This window comes from Anomaloglossus baeobatrachus, chromosome 8 (genome assembly GCF_048569485.1).
Source record: "Anomaloglossus baeobatrachus isolate aAnoBae1 chromosome 8, aAnoBae1.hap1, whole genome shotgun sequence".
Classification (NCBI taxonomy): domain Eukaryota; kingdom Metazoa; phylum Chordata; class Amphibia; order Anura; family Aromobatidae; genus Anomaloglossus; species Anomaloglossus baeobatrachus.
The window spans coordinates 212,016,820-212,032,001 of record NC_134360.1 but is presented as its reverse complement, the minus strand read 5'-3'; the positions used below and the strand labels follow the sequence as shown (position 1 = coordinate 212,032,001).

General features: G+C 42.8%; 1 protein-coding gene across 4 annotated transcripts in view; it reads right to left on the bottom strand.

The window, feature by feature from the left end:
- Positions 1 to 14,354, bottom strand: part of PAPPA2 (pappalysin 2) — a 324,687-nt gene extending 310,333 nt beyond the window's left edge. Inside the window, exon 1 of one of the 4 annotated variants that reach the window (XM_075320150.1) lies at positions 14,070 to 14,354. The gene's annotated coding sequence lies outside the window, so the exon portion shown is untranslated. Of the gene's footprint in view, positions 1 to 12,735; positions 12,842 to 12,946; positions 13,032 to 14,069 lie in introns of those variants that run through there. The other 3 variants (XM_075320152.1, XM_075320151.1, XM_075320153.1) reach the window with 3 other exon arrangements.
- Positions 14,355 to 15,182: the final 828 nt, after the last annotated feature.

Here is a 15,182-nt window from a genome sequence, read left to right as displayed (position 1 = left end):
CCATGAACATATGAATCAAGAGAAATTTAGCTACTGAATTGATCAATGCAATAGAGCCCCAACACTACGCCAAAGTATTTCTCTACGTTGGGTTACGTTACGTCCCTAGCTTGTGTGAACCCTCCCCAACCACACCTATTGCCAATCCATATCATACGCATAAATAGCCTGGGTCTCAGCTTCCCATACACGGTAGGTATTTTAACTGCATGAGAGGACACACACAAGCTAGGGACCCCAACGTAGAGAAATACTTTGGCTCGATGCCGAGCTCGATAGCCCCTGCCCCCGTCGCACATGCGATATCTAGTGCGAGCTGCTGTAGCGAACATTATCGCTACGGCAGCTTCACACGCACATACCTGTTCGGCGACGTCGCTGTGACTGCCGAAGAATCCCTCCTTCAAGGAGGCGGTGCGTTCGGCGTCACAACGACGTCACCGCAACGTCACTAAGCGTCCGGCCAATAGAAGCAGAGGGGCGGAGATGAGCGGGATGTAAACATCCCGCCCACCTTCTCCTTTACGCATTTCCGGTGGACGGCGGGCGCAGGTAAGGAGATGTTTGTCGGTCTTGCGTCTTCACACACAGCAATGTTTGGAGCTGCAGGAACGACAAACAACATCGTACCTGCGGACGCACCGGCATTATGAAAATGAACGACATGACACAGATCAGCGATTTTTGACTGTTTCATGCTCGTTCATCTTCTCTCCTAGGCTTTACACGTTGCGACGTCGTTACCGGCGCCGGATGTGCGTCACTTTCGATTTGACCCCGACGATATCGCAGTAGCGATGTTGCAGCATGCAAAGTACCCCTAAGTCCTCTTGTCAGATTATATAGTAAGCTCAGTTCTGCTCCCATATCTCTGTAGTAAGCTCGGTTCTGTTCCCTTATCTCTGTAGTAAGCTCGGTTCTGCTCCCTTATCTCTGTAGTAAGCTTGGTTCTGCTCCCATATCTCTGTAGTAAGTTTGGTCCTGTTCCCTTATCTTTGTAGTAAGCTCTGTTCTGCTCCCATATCTCTGTAGTAAGCTCGGTTCTGCTCCCTTATCTCTGTAGTAAGCTTGGTTCTGCTCCCATATCTCTGTAGTAAGCTCAGCTCTGCTCCCATATCTCTGTAGTAAGCTCGGTTCTGCTCCCATATCTCTGTAGTAAGCTCGGTTCTGCTCCCATATCGCTGTAGTAAGTTTGGTTCTGTTCCCTTATCTCTGTAGTAAGCTCGGTTCTGTTCCCTTATCTCTGTAGTAAGCTCGGTTCTGCTCCCATATCTCTGTAGTAAGCTTGATTCTGCTCCCTTATCTCTGTAGTAAGCTTGGTTCTGCTCCCTTATCTCTGTAGTAAGCTCGGTTCTGTTCCCTTATCTCTGTAGTAAGCTCGGTTCTGCTCCCATATCTCTGTAGTAAGCTTGATTCTGCTCTCTTATCTCTGTAGTAAGCTTGATTCTGCTCCCTTATCTCTGTAGTAAGCTCGGTTCTGCTCCCATATCTCTGTAGTAAGCTCGGTTCTGCTCCCTTATCTCTGTAGTAAGCTTGGTTCTGCTCCCATATCTCTGTAGTAAGCTTGATTCTGCTCCCTTATCTCTGTAGTAAGCTTGGTTCTGCTCCCATATTTCTGTAGTAAGCTCAATTCTGCTCCCAGATCTCTGTAGTAAGCTCAGCTCTGCTCCCATATCTCTGTAGTAAGCTCGGTTCTGCTCCCATATCTCTGCAGTAAGTTCGGTTCTGCTCCCATATCTCTGTAGCAAGCTTGGTTCTGCTCCCTTATCTCTGTAGTAAGCTTGGTTCTGCTCCCATATCTTGATTCTACTCCCGTATGCTCACTTTAGTTCCCGTATCTATGTACACAGGAAGTCAAGCTCTGCTCCCATATATATGCAGTAAGCTAGGCTCTGTTCCCATATATATGTACCAGCCTGTTTACAAAGCCTGTTACCACTGCTGCTTTAATGTAGTGGCCAGAGATGAACAGTCCAATGGTGGGCTGCTGCAACTTGAGGGCCACTACTTTGTGATTGCCCCCCAGGCTAAATTGTGCCTTCAGCTTGTATCTCGACCTTGACTCTGTCTGCCCCCCCCGTGTACTGTCATGCCCTCCTGGTTTATGATCTCGGCCTGTCTGACTACCTCTCCATTTACTGCATACTAGTAGTGTCTAGCGCCACATTGTGACAGTCATCACATTGTTGATTCATAGTATCATAGTATCATAGTTTTTAAGGTTGAAGGGAGACTCTAAGTCCATCTAGTTCAACCCGTAGCCTAACATGTTGATCCAGAGGAAGGCAAAAAAAACCCAATGTGGCGAACAAGTTCCAATGGGGAAAAATTTCCTTCCTGACTCCACATCCGGCAATCAGACTAGTTCCCTGGATCAATACCCTGTCATAAAATCTAATATACATAACTGGTAATATTAAATTTTTCAAGAAAGGCGTCCAGGCTCTGCTTAAATGTTAGTAGTGAATCACTCATTACAACATCATGCGGCAGAGAGTTCCATAGTCTCACTGCTCGTACAGTAAAGAATCCTCGTCTGTGATTATGATTAAACCTTCTTTCCTCAAGACGTAGCGGATGCCCCCGTGTTCCAGTCGCAGGCCTAGGTGTAAAAAGATCTTTGGAAAGGTCTCTGTACTGTCCCCTCATATATTTATACATTGTGATTAGATCCCCCCTAAGCCTTCGTTTTTCCAAACTAAATAACCCCAAGTTTAATAACCTGTCTTGGTATTGCAGCCCACCCATTCCTCTAATAATCTTGGTCGCTCTTCTCTGCACCCTCTCCAGTTCAGCTATATCCTTCTTATATATCGGTGACCAGAATTGTACACAGTATTCTAAGTGCGGTCGCACTAGTGACTTGTACAGAGGTAGAACTATATTTTTTTCATGAACACTTATACCTCTTTTAATACATCCCATTATTTTATTAGCCCTGGCAGCAGCTGCCTGACACTGTCCACTAAAGTGAAGTTTACCATCCACCCATACACCCAAGTCTTTTTCTGTGTCTGTTTTACCCAGTGCTCTACAATTAAGTACATAATTATAAATTTTATTTCCTCTACCCAAGTGCATGACCTTACATTTATCTACATTAAACTTCAATTGCCACTTCTCAGCCCAATCCTCCAATTTACATAAATCTCCCTGTAATATAAAATTATCCTCCTCTGTATTGATTACCCTGCAGAGTTTAGTATCATCTGCAAATATTGAAATTCTACTCCGCATGCCCCCAACAAGGTCATTTATAAATATGTTGAAAAGAAGCGGGCCCAATACTGACCCCTGTGGTACCCCACTATGAACTGAGACCCAGTCCGAGTACGTACCATTAATAACCACCCTTTGTTTCCTATCACTGAGCCAGTTTTTAACCCAGTTACACATATTTTCCCCTATCCCCATTATTCTCATTTTATGTACCAACCTTTTGTGTGGCACCGTATCAAAAGCTTTTGAAAAGTCCATATACACAACATCCACTGCATTTCCCTGGTCCAGACTTGAACTTACCTCTTCATAGAAGCTGATCAAATTAGTTTGACAGGATCGATCCCTCATAAACCCATGTTGATACTCTGTCATAAGGTTATTTTTCTTGAGATACTCCAGTATAGCATCTCTCAAGAAACCCTCAAGGATTTTACCAACCGTAGAGGTTAAACTTACCGGCCTATAATTTCCCGGCTCAGTTTTTGTCCCCTTTTTGAATATTGGCACCACATTTGCTATGCGCCAGTCCTGCGGTACCGACCCTGTTATTAAGGAATCTGAGAAGATTAAAAATAATGGTCTATCTATCACAGAACTCAATTCCTGTAGTACTCTGGGGTGTATGCCATCCGGGCCCGGAGATTTGTCAACCTTAGTGATTTCGAGGCGGCGGCGTACTTCCTGCTGGGTTAAGCAGGTAATATTCAAGGGTGAATTTATGGTATCACTGGTCATGTCATCTGCCATGGCATTTTCTTGTATAAAAACCGTAGAAAAAAAGTCATTCAGCAGGTTGGCTTTACCCTCATCCCCTTCCACCATTTCACCAAGACTATTTTTAAGGGGGCCAACACTATCGCTTTTCAGTTTTTTACTGTTTATGTAGTTAAAGAATATTTTAGGATTATTTTTACTTTCTCTCGCAATGAGTCTCTCTGTCTCAAACTTAGCTAACTTAATTTGCTTTTTACATATTTTATTTAATTTTCTATAATTATATAATGCCTCATCACTACCTACCCTCTTTAATTCTTTTAAGGCTTTCTGTTTTTCTTTTATTGCTTCCCTTACAGCTCTATTTAGCCACAGGGGTTTCCTCCTATTTCTAGCATGTTTGTTCCCATAGGGTATATTTTCTGCACAAGCCCTATTCAGGATGCTCATAAAAGTCTCCCATTTGCTTTGTGTACTTTTATTACTTAATACATCATCCCAGTTTATTGCACTAAGATCATCTCTCAACCGTTTAAAATTTGCTTTCCTGAAGTTTAGTGTCCTTGTAGCCCCTCTACTAGACATCTTACTAAAGAATACATGAAAACTTATTATTTTGTGATCACTATTCCCCAAGTAACCCCCAACTTGTATATTTGATATGCGGTCTGGCCTATTGGTTAGTACAAGGTCTAGTAGTGCTCCCCCTCTTGTGGGGTCCTGTACCATTTGTGAAAGGTAATTATCTTTCATTGTTATCAAAAATCTATTTCCTTTGCTGGAACTGCAAGTTTCTGTTCCCCAATTTATATCAGGATAGTTAAAGTCCCCCATAATAATTACCTCTCCGAGACTCGCTGCTTTATCAATTTGCTTTATGAGGAGATTCTCTACCTCTTCCATAATATTCGGCGTCTTATAACACACCCCTATCAGTATTTTATTATTCATTCTCCCCCCCCTTATCTCCACCCATAGGGACTCTACATTCTCAGTACCCTCACATATGTTGTCACGCAGGATGGGTTTTAAGGATGATTTTACATATAGACACACACCTCCCCCTCGCTTATTTGTACGGTCATTCCTGAATAGGCTATAACCCTGTAAATTAACAGCCCAGTCATAGCTCTCATTCAGCCATGTCTCTGATATCCCCACTATATCATAATTTTCTTCCAACAATATTAATTCTAATTCCTCCACCTTATTTGTGAGGCTTCGGGCATTAGTGTACATGCACATTACGTATGACTCTGTACCTGTATTCCTGCTTACTGTATTAACTGTCCTAACCCTTCCCCCCGTACCACCCCCAATTTCATTACTTGTGCCCTGGTCACTATCTACACTACATTCCCCTTCTATAAAGTGAATACCCTCGCCCCCCATTCCTAGTTTAAACACTCCTCCAACCTTCTAGCCATTTTCTGCCCCAGCAGAGCTGCACCTTCCCCATTAAGATGCAGCCCATCCCTAGCATAGAATCTGTAGCCAACTGAAAAGTCGGCCCAATTCTCCAGGAACCCAAAACCCTCTTTCCTACACCAATTCCTGAGCCACCTGTTAACCTCCCTGATCTCTCTTTGCCTCTCTGGTGTGGCTCGTGGCACAGGTAGTATTTCTGAAAATACCACCTTTGAGGTCCATGCTTTAAGCTTACAACCTAATTCCCTGAAATCATCTTTAAGGACCTTCCACCTACCTCTAATTTTGTCATTTGTGCCAATGTGTACAATGACCGCTGGGTCCTCCCCAGCCCCTCCCAGTAATCTGTCAACCCGATCAGCGATGTGCCGAACTCGAGCACCAGGAAGACAACACACTGTTCGGCGATCCCTGTCTTTGTGACAGATTGCCCTATCTGTTCCCCTAATAATTGAGTCCCCCACTACCAGTACCTGTCTCGCCTGCCCTGCACTCCTATTCCCCCCCTTACTGGAGCAGACACTCCTCTGGCGTTCAGAGGTCATGCCTTGCTGCAGCAATGCTACCCCTGTAATGACATCCCCCTCATCTGCCAAGTTTGCAAACCTATTGGGGTGTGTCAGTTCAGGACTAGCCTTCCTAGTACTTTTCCCTTTACCCCCCTTTCTAACTGTCACCCAGCTACCTACCTCACCGTCCTGCCGCTCCCTACTACGATCCTCCCCCACATCTGACCCAGCAAGCTGCTGCTCAGTGAGCAGCAGACTCCTTTCCATATTGCTAATGCATCTCAGAGTTGCCAGCTGCTCATTTAGATCCAGTATCTGGGCTTCCAAATGTGCAACTTGCTCACATCTCGAACAACAGTATGCACCCTTGAACGGCTTTTCAAGGACTGCATACATGAGACAAGATGTACACTGGATCGCATTAGCAATAGTGGAGCACATTTTCTAATGGGGATAGCACTAAACAAATGTTAAGTAATTAAACAACTAAATACAAACAATTCTACTCACACTTACTTTTGCTCACACTTTGCTCACTCACGCTCACAATGAAGAAGACAGGCTAAAATTCGCGCGCCTAGCGGCGCGCGGTTTTCAGAAGTCTTCCTTCCGGCTGTAACGGCCAAAACCCGGTTCTCCTTGAGCTCGCGGTGACTCTTCACTTATCCCAGAAGGCACTGGGAATATGCAAATTATCCTCGCAAGACTCCTTCCCTGGCTTTCAGAAGTCTTCCTTCCGGCTGTAACGGATTCTAAATGTGTTACATAGAAAAAAGAGCGCAGGAATCCCTCCTCTGTGTGCTATGTATAGGAGACATCATAGCAGTTAGTCTATACCCACTAGCTCTGAAACAACTCAAAATTAGAGACAGAATTCACAGTCTTTCTACATATTAATTGTGCTTTTTTTTTATTAAATGATGACAATATGTGTAAATTTCTTCTCATTTCCATATTTTTTTTGTTATGCATTTCAATATGATGCAGAGTTCAATGGACCCTTCTGGCACCTTTTTTTAGCCCTTAAGCATCAATTTGGGGAATTTAGAATGGGTTAAACCCCAAAATGGGGTGTCAAAAAGTCATATTTGTGCAAAATTCGAAAACTTTTTGCTTGTTTTCCCATCCCTGCCATTTTTTTAACAAAAAGGGGATTAACAGGTGTTGGCAGGGCTAACAGTGGCCCAATGGATTTTCAATAATTTATGCTAAAAACATAATTTATAGTAGAAATATGCAGCCGCTTATATCTGGAAAAGATGTAATTTCGTGGCACCCAGACTAGCTAAACTGCACCAAATTTATTTGGAGACGTGGACCTCTTAACAAGTTTAACGCATTTTACTTCTGTGCTGTTTTGATTAACAGATTATTGACATTTCCACTAAAGGAGGAGGCACAGAAATGGCAGAGAGCGGCTGAGCTATGCTGTTTCCGGAACCTCTATTCACTTCTATGGGACTTCCGACAACAGTAGCTCAGCCGCTCTCTTCTAATTCTGTAACCTCTCCTCTAGTGGTCAAAGCCTGGATAAAGTTTTTTCCCATCTCAGCCATGAAAGGCTACGAAGGGACTGACCCTTTCACACTGGTGTATGAAAAACACATCAAAGTAAATTAATGAAAAAAAAATATTTTCCATGTTATGGTGGTACCCTGTGCCTGAGTCGCCACAAAGAATGGCTGCATGTGCATTTCAATCTGTATAACATGTATTGTCAGCTGTAATGAGATTCCGTTTTCTCTGCTGTTCACCACATACAAACATTTGCCTACACTCCCTTACTGGGGCTGTTCACCTGAGCTGATAACAAGGCTTGTGTGCACATCCTAGAAGGAGAGGAGCTTAGGAGTGAGGTAAATTCAGAGAGTGGCAGTTGAAGTCGGTGTGAGATAAAGTGAAGATGGAGACAGTCCTGTCCTTAGGTAACTGTTGAAATCTCTGGAGCGGCCAACTACAAATTGGCAGGGTAGCAGTCCCTAGGCCACCTGGACTTTCAGGGTCATTGACAAACGGAGAGACTGCTATTAGCCTTTCTATAAGGAGCAATGAATTTGCTCAGGAGCTTAGCATCGTGATTGAGTTTAGAGGCTGCTAGAGGAAACAGTGAGTTTTCCCTCAGGATTCAAGTCGCCTGCTCGCTGAAAGGGATCAAATATCCAGGGTTTTCTCATCTTGAAAAACCCAGGATTTTAAGCCACCTTTTCCCAGGTTGGGAAGTAGCGGCAAGAGGAATACACGACCACCACACAGCAGAGAAGCCAAACTCTCATTGGGGCAGGTCAGACCGCCATCATTGTGAAGGCTGTAAGGAATGTTCCGGACTGTTCTGCAGAGCGTCAGTAAAAGGTAAAAGCTCCCTGTCCTGTGTATGACTGAATTATTCTCTGCTGCGCCATCCCTACCTCAACATCCCCAGGAACCAGCCCTAGTTGTGGGGGGCGAGGGGACAACCCTCTGGCACTGTGCATCACCACCTAACTCCTGAGGACCTGCAGCAGTGTCCGGCCATACCAAAGACGAACATCCCAACTGGCGTCACAAACTCTCTATTTTTTATTTATTTATTTTATTTTTCTCTCCCCTTTTTAATATAATTTTTTAAGCCCCATTACAAAAGCCTGTCACACACGCCCAGTAAGGCCACATCGCCACTCAGATGGCGTGACCCACCACCATCGTGACCTCAGAGATCTACCGGGGCGGCACAGTTGCATAGTCCCTGTATGTGTATGTCCTACTTTTTTATCATCTGCATTTTTAAAAACCCAAAAGGAACACAAAAAAAAAGAGATGAAAGCCGGATATCACCGGCAACAATACAGAACAAAAATGAAGCAATATTGAAGCAAAAAAACATAAACATCTGAGTTCATATGTTCAGTAACCATCCGTTAGAACGGATCTTTCCAGGATCTGTTGGCAAAAAGTGGTACAAACACAACTTTTTTGTCCATTGTTAAATAACTGATGTCTGCCGGATCCGTTTTTTTTAATATAAAAGTATATGGAGAATGGATCCGTTAACGAATTGCTATTTTACCAATCCGTTTTTTTTTTGCATTTGTAACGGATTTGTATTTTTCTTACAGGATCCGTTTCAAGTGGAAGATAAATAGCGATCCATTAACGGATCCGTCCTCCATAGACTCCCATGTAAAAAAATAAAACAGATCTGAAATCAGTTATTTAACAATGGACAAAAAAGTTGTGTTTGTACAACCCTTTTGCCAACGGATCTCTGAAGGATCCGATGTAATAGATGATTACTGGACATGTGAATCAGCCTAAATCTGATCCATCTTTTTATTGATAAGTGTGAATGAGCCATAAGAGTCACAGATGAACCCCGGCCTGCAATGCACATGAGGCGCGTGCTCGGCTGGTTTGAAGTGTTGGCAGACAATAAAAGTGAGGTTGCTGGCCACAGCACTGTCTGCGGTCCCCAATACTTGGCCCCTGGGGCCATAGGAAAGCTATTGATGACCTGCTCCTGCTGACCACGAGTATGCACCCTGGCTGTCCAGGGCCCCGACACTTGCCCGGGTGCGCCGGGTGCTGACGCCAGACCTGCATAAGACTTCATGATGAATCTTTAGGGCATGTGCCCATTATCCGGACATGCTTTGTCCTAGACGCCGCATGCCCTCCCCTGCAGGGTCGCAAGTGTTCTCCGCAAGAGACCGCAGCTACCCGTGCCCATGATCATGGTTCAGGCAGCTGCAGACTTTCTCTCTGTTCTCCCTGCAGAGAAGACTCGCGGCTCAGCAGCAATAAATTGACGTGCTGCGGCTCAGGAAGCCACACTGCATGTAAGTTTACGCTGCGGGAAAATGAAGCACAATGGGCATGGGATTTCTATAAATCCATCCACTGTGCTTGTACTGTACAACGCAACATTTTGGGCACAGCGATAACACTCTGCATCCAAAACACTGACAACACTGATCGTGTGCACTCAGCCTTAGAGAACTGGCTCCACCGCTGATATAACGTATATCAGATAATATTCAGCGTTTTCTGAGAGTGCAATGATAATTTGATAATAATTAACATCTGTTACTCTCCAGCAGTTGATAGGTTTTATAAACAAGTCCTTCTCAGATTCTGCCTGTTTTCCTCTAACTTGCTCGCTAGTCATACACTTGCTTTGTTATTTTCTTCACACTTTAGCGAAAGATTTCGCAGCTCCTCCATTCATGAATTTGTGTCCTCCACTCACCTTTCTAGAAGATTGCATGCTTTCTTGATAGCACTTTACAAAAGCGATCTCCAACCTGGTCTCCAGCTGTTGTAGAGATTACAGCTTCCAACAAGCACTGACAGTGCGAGGCCACAGGTTAGAGACCACCCTTTACAGCAACTGTGCTGTCCGCTGTTAAAAGGCTCCAAATAGTAACACGTGCTCAAGGCAAATACATCCTCTTGCATTGACGATGCCAAAAACACGTGCAACGTGGATATGGAAGGGGATGCAAAATGCTCCTATGGTTTGCTATCTGCTGTGTGTTTTGTTGCTACTTATCTCTATAAATATGTATATATAGCCTATATATATGTAACACTCAAATGGTGCACGCAGACGCACCCCTCCACACATCTTTGGACACTGGTAAACTAAAGCAGGACACCCTTATACACACACACACACACACACACACACACACACACACACACACACACACACATACATATATATATATATATATATATATTGCTATAGATATATCACAACCAAGATTTCTCCCGTGCCTCCCCCATACTCTGAAATGCTCTGCCACAACACATCAGACTCTCGCCTACCTTGACAAGCTTCAAAAGGAACCTAGAGACCGACCTCTTCCGACAAGCCTACAACCTAACATAACCCTCAGTCTGATACAGCGCCACGCAATCAGCTCTACCCTCACCCACCCTACTTTATCCTCACCCATCCCCTGTAGACTGTGATCCCTCGCGGGCAGGGACCTCTATCCTCCTGTGCCTGTCTGTGCCTTGTATTGTTTATGATTATTGTACCTGTCCCTATTTTGGATACCCCTTTCACATGTAAAGCGCCATGGAATAAATGGCGCTATAATAATAATAATAATATTATGGTCTGTCCCCCGTGTACTCCATTTCATTAATTTGTTATCATCTATACAAAAAATAACTACTCCTCACTTGAGTTGTTATGTTGTCTTCCCTGCCAGATTATTTTTTTTCAATTTAGCCAAAAGTCACGAATATACAACTTTTTTTATACCAGATTCGAAAACCATGTGATTAAAATCAATATATATATATATATATCTTCAGCCACGTCAACAGTGACATGTAAAGTGACAATTGCAATGATAATATTCTGCAAAAAGTTCAATTCTCCCCAAATGACCGGTGCTGCACATTATACTGACTCTGGACAAAGTGCCCAAATATTACAAACTGTCCAGGAATTTACGGATGGCTGGCAACATTCACTGCCCTGGAGAGTTCTATACAGTCAGCATTAAATAATAGAGCCGGTCACGTCTGTCCACCTGTCACATGTCATATGTATTCAGTACAGCAGGTGTAAGTGGGGTGAAGGTGCCCGTCTGTTCACCTCCATCAATTATCACATGTAAACACGCCTGATGAAGGAGCCTTTGTGCTCTGAAAGCTTGCAAATATAACTTTTCTGGTTAGCCAATAACAGTATCACTTTTGTCATTTTTGGGGCTTAACTATTTAGATCAACAGCAATAAATAAATGATAGAACAGGAATCAGGATATCTTACATCATCCAGTGATCTCCTTGTCTTCTATTCATTTATTAGTCCAGAACAGTATAAGCATGTACCATTTAATAAGTCCAGTCCTACAGGTCACCTAACCCAATTTGTCCTCTTTTGGCCAAAAAAGTCAAATACAAGGTTATGATTGAACAGGAATCAGGATCCCTTATTTCATCCAGTGTTCTCCTTCTCTTATATTCATTTATTAGTCTAGAACAGTATAAACATGTATTATTTAATAAATCCAGTCCTACAGGTCACCTAAACCAATTTGTCCTTTTTTGGCCAAAAAAGTCAAATCCAATGTTATGATTGAACAGGAATCAGGATCCCTTATTTAATGCAGTGTTCTCCTTCTCTTATATTCATTTATTAGTCTAGAACAGTGTAAGCATGTAACATTTAATACGTCCAGTCCTACAGGTCACCTAATCCAACTTGTCCTCTTTTGGCCAAAAAAGTCAAATCCAATGTTATGATTGAACAGGATCTCTTATATCATCCAGTGCTCTCCTTCTTTTATATTCATTTATTAGACTAGCACAGTATAAACATGTAACATTTAATAAGTCCAGTCCTACAGGTCACCTAATCCAACTTGTCCTCTTTTGGCTAAAAAAGTCAAATCCAATGTTATGATTGAACAGGAATCAGGATCCCTTATATCATCCAGTTTTCTCCTTCTCTTATATTCATTTATTAGTCTAGAACAGTATAAACATGTAACATTTAATAAGTCCAGTCCTACAGGTCACCTAATCCAACTTGTCCTCTTTTGGCCAAAAAAGTGAAATCCAATGTTATGATAGAACAGGAATCAGGATCCCTTATTTCATCCAGTGTTCTCCTTCTCTTATATTAATTTATTAGTCTAGAACAGTATAAACATGTAATATTTAATAAGTCTAGTCCTGCAGGTCACCTAATCCAACTTGTCCTCTTTTGGCCAAAAAAGTCAAATCCAATGTCGGAACCAACAGTGTGATACATCTCCTCTTCCCCCTTCCTCTTCATTATACCAAACACTAACAGATAATTAATTATACCAAAAGATCATATAAAAAATTGCATTCATCTATCTAGAAGAATATATTCGACATACCCATCATCAAACGTCTTCCAGTTGACTGATAAACTCTCTACAACTTCCCAGTTTGCTGAACATCAGTGTTCTCAGTACAGACAGAATACAAATGAATAAGCAATACTTGGTTCTTTTCATCTGGAAAATGACTCAACAGCCAGTGCATCTCATTTAGTTGGGCTTGTATTAGTTACAGCATCATATTGCACGCCGGTTACAAGTGACCTACCTGGGACTCCGGCTAGGAAGTGTCTTGCATGCTCTCTTGTTTTTCTCTCTTGTCTCCTCTATGACCACATCCCTCTGTCCTTTTATCTCAGTTTTCCTCTTGTGTTCCCCTCTGCCCCCTCCCGGCGCCCCTTTTTCTGTTCCCCTTCCTCCTATTCATAGACGGGATCTCTTATTTTTTTCCCCTTTTTTTTATTATTTCAGGCTCCTCCCTTCTCGTTATGAGACCCCCCTCTCTCTGTCTCTCTATTCAGGTGGGCTTTATATATCAGGATGAGCTAATCCTCTCTCTCGCCTTAAATCACTCAAGCCTTTACTACGACTTGTTTTGATGATTGCAATATTTTTTTTACATATATATATTTTTTTTTTATTATTTTTTTTCGAAATCCCACAGAACGCGTCTGTTTTCACACCTGCCTGTCCTGCGAAGCCACAGTTTACCGAGTACAAAAATAAAATCTCCATGCCCCCTCTACAGACCCCCAGACCGAGCTCTGACTTACGTTTGCACATACTGTACTACTTTATTCATTCTGCCGGAGAGAGAGAGAAAAAAAAAATGGGAACGACAGAGAGAGAGAAAAAAAAAAATAAGATACTGGAAAAGACAGACACATGGAGGTGTTGCTAAAACAAACAGAGAGGAGAAAAAGAAGGAGAAGAAGAAGAAGAAGATTCAATCGGTAGCAATTATTTGTATAATGAGATTAAAGGGTGGACACACAGTGGTCACTTTGTCTTTAGGGAATAAAGATTAAAACCTGGTTTATAATTTTAGAAATGATTGCCCGGTCAACCCTGGAACAGAAGTGATGGATGAAAGTAGTGAAGAAATGGGTCTACAAGAGCTGACAATCTAATCTGTCCTAGAGAAGAAAAAGGTCAACATGACCTGAAAGGTGGCAAGGGGGGACACTTGTTCTTTTTGTCTTTTAGGTTAGGGGTTAGGATAGGGGCATAGACGTGGTCAGAAGGGGGGGTTAGGAATGAAGTGGAGAGTAGAAGAAGGTAGCGAGCAGTATATAGGGCTACGATGCAGGGTCACCAGTTCACAGACACAGACAGTCAGCCGTGCGTGGGAGGACATCACCTCATTCATAAAAGCAGAAGCATGCTCTTACCTAGTGTTGCAAGTGCTTATATTACCTAGATTGGCACGGTGTTATCCGCCAGCGAAGCTTCTCCTGCTGTTGCTACTAATCCATTCATAACAAGTTTGATCATTTCCACATCAAGATCACGGGCTGTTTAGTCTCTTGTCTCTTCCACTCTCTCTTTTTACTCTCCACCCCTTTTCTCTCTTTCATTTCCCAAGCTCACCACTCTCTCCACTTCAAAATTTTGGCAGCTTAAAGTGAACAACAAAAAAAAAATGTTCAAACATTTCAGTGTTTTGTTTTTTTTCTTTACATCCCTCTATTCTGCTCCTATCCTCTCCCCTTCCTCCGTCCACCCTTTCCTCTCCTCGCTCCGCGCCATCGTCCTCTACTTTATCACCATTAATGGGTCGTTATTTATGGGAGCTATCAGAGCCACGTTCGATTATAAAATATTTAGTTTGAGGCTGACGTAGTGCAATTTCTGAATTCTTTTTTTTTTCCTCCTTAGAATTTGCTTCAGTTATTAATTTCTGATAGCTGAATATTCACAATGGATTAGCGGGAATGAAGGCAATGAACAATTAGCCGAGTCTGTTTGGATTAACGGGACGCTGGTGCGTCTACGGACTCTGCAAATATTTGCTTAAATTGCGTTTTGATGGGAGGATTTCCAGGTACTTACATCACCGGTGATGAAGGCCAAAATGTCGCGGTGATGTTACTTTTTTGGCGTGAAGAATTTGTTCCTGGATTTACTGAATACTGTCACAGACTGTACAGTGCCAATAAGGCTGGTCATGGGACAGTCATGAAGCCATTACCCTATGACCGATTGTTAAATAATGTCTTACATGCCTTCGATGCCTTCAAGGAAACGACGGATGTCTTAACTGTCAATTCATAGTGAGAAAATATCATATCTGTAAAAGGGAATATGAGATACTGATCAGCCATGATAATATACCCAAAAATTCCCATTATCGCTACCTCCGCCAACTTCTCTTCTTTCCATGGTGCATCTGTGTTGCCCAGGGTTATGGGGTACTCGGTCCCAGGCGGTGTATAACTTGGGAATGTCACTTTGGTGGCCATTGCTCGGTCCCGTGCCCTGGGTGATTTTTGAAAAGGGGATTA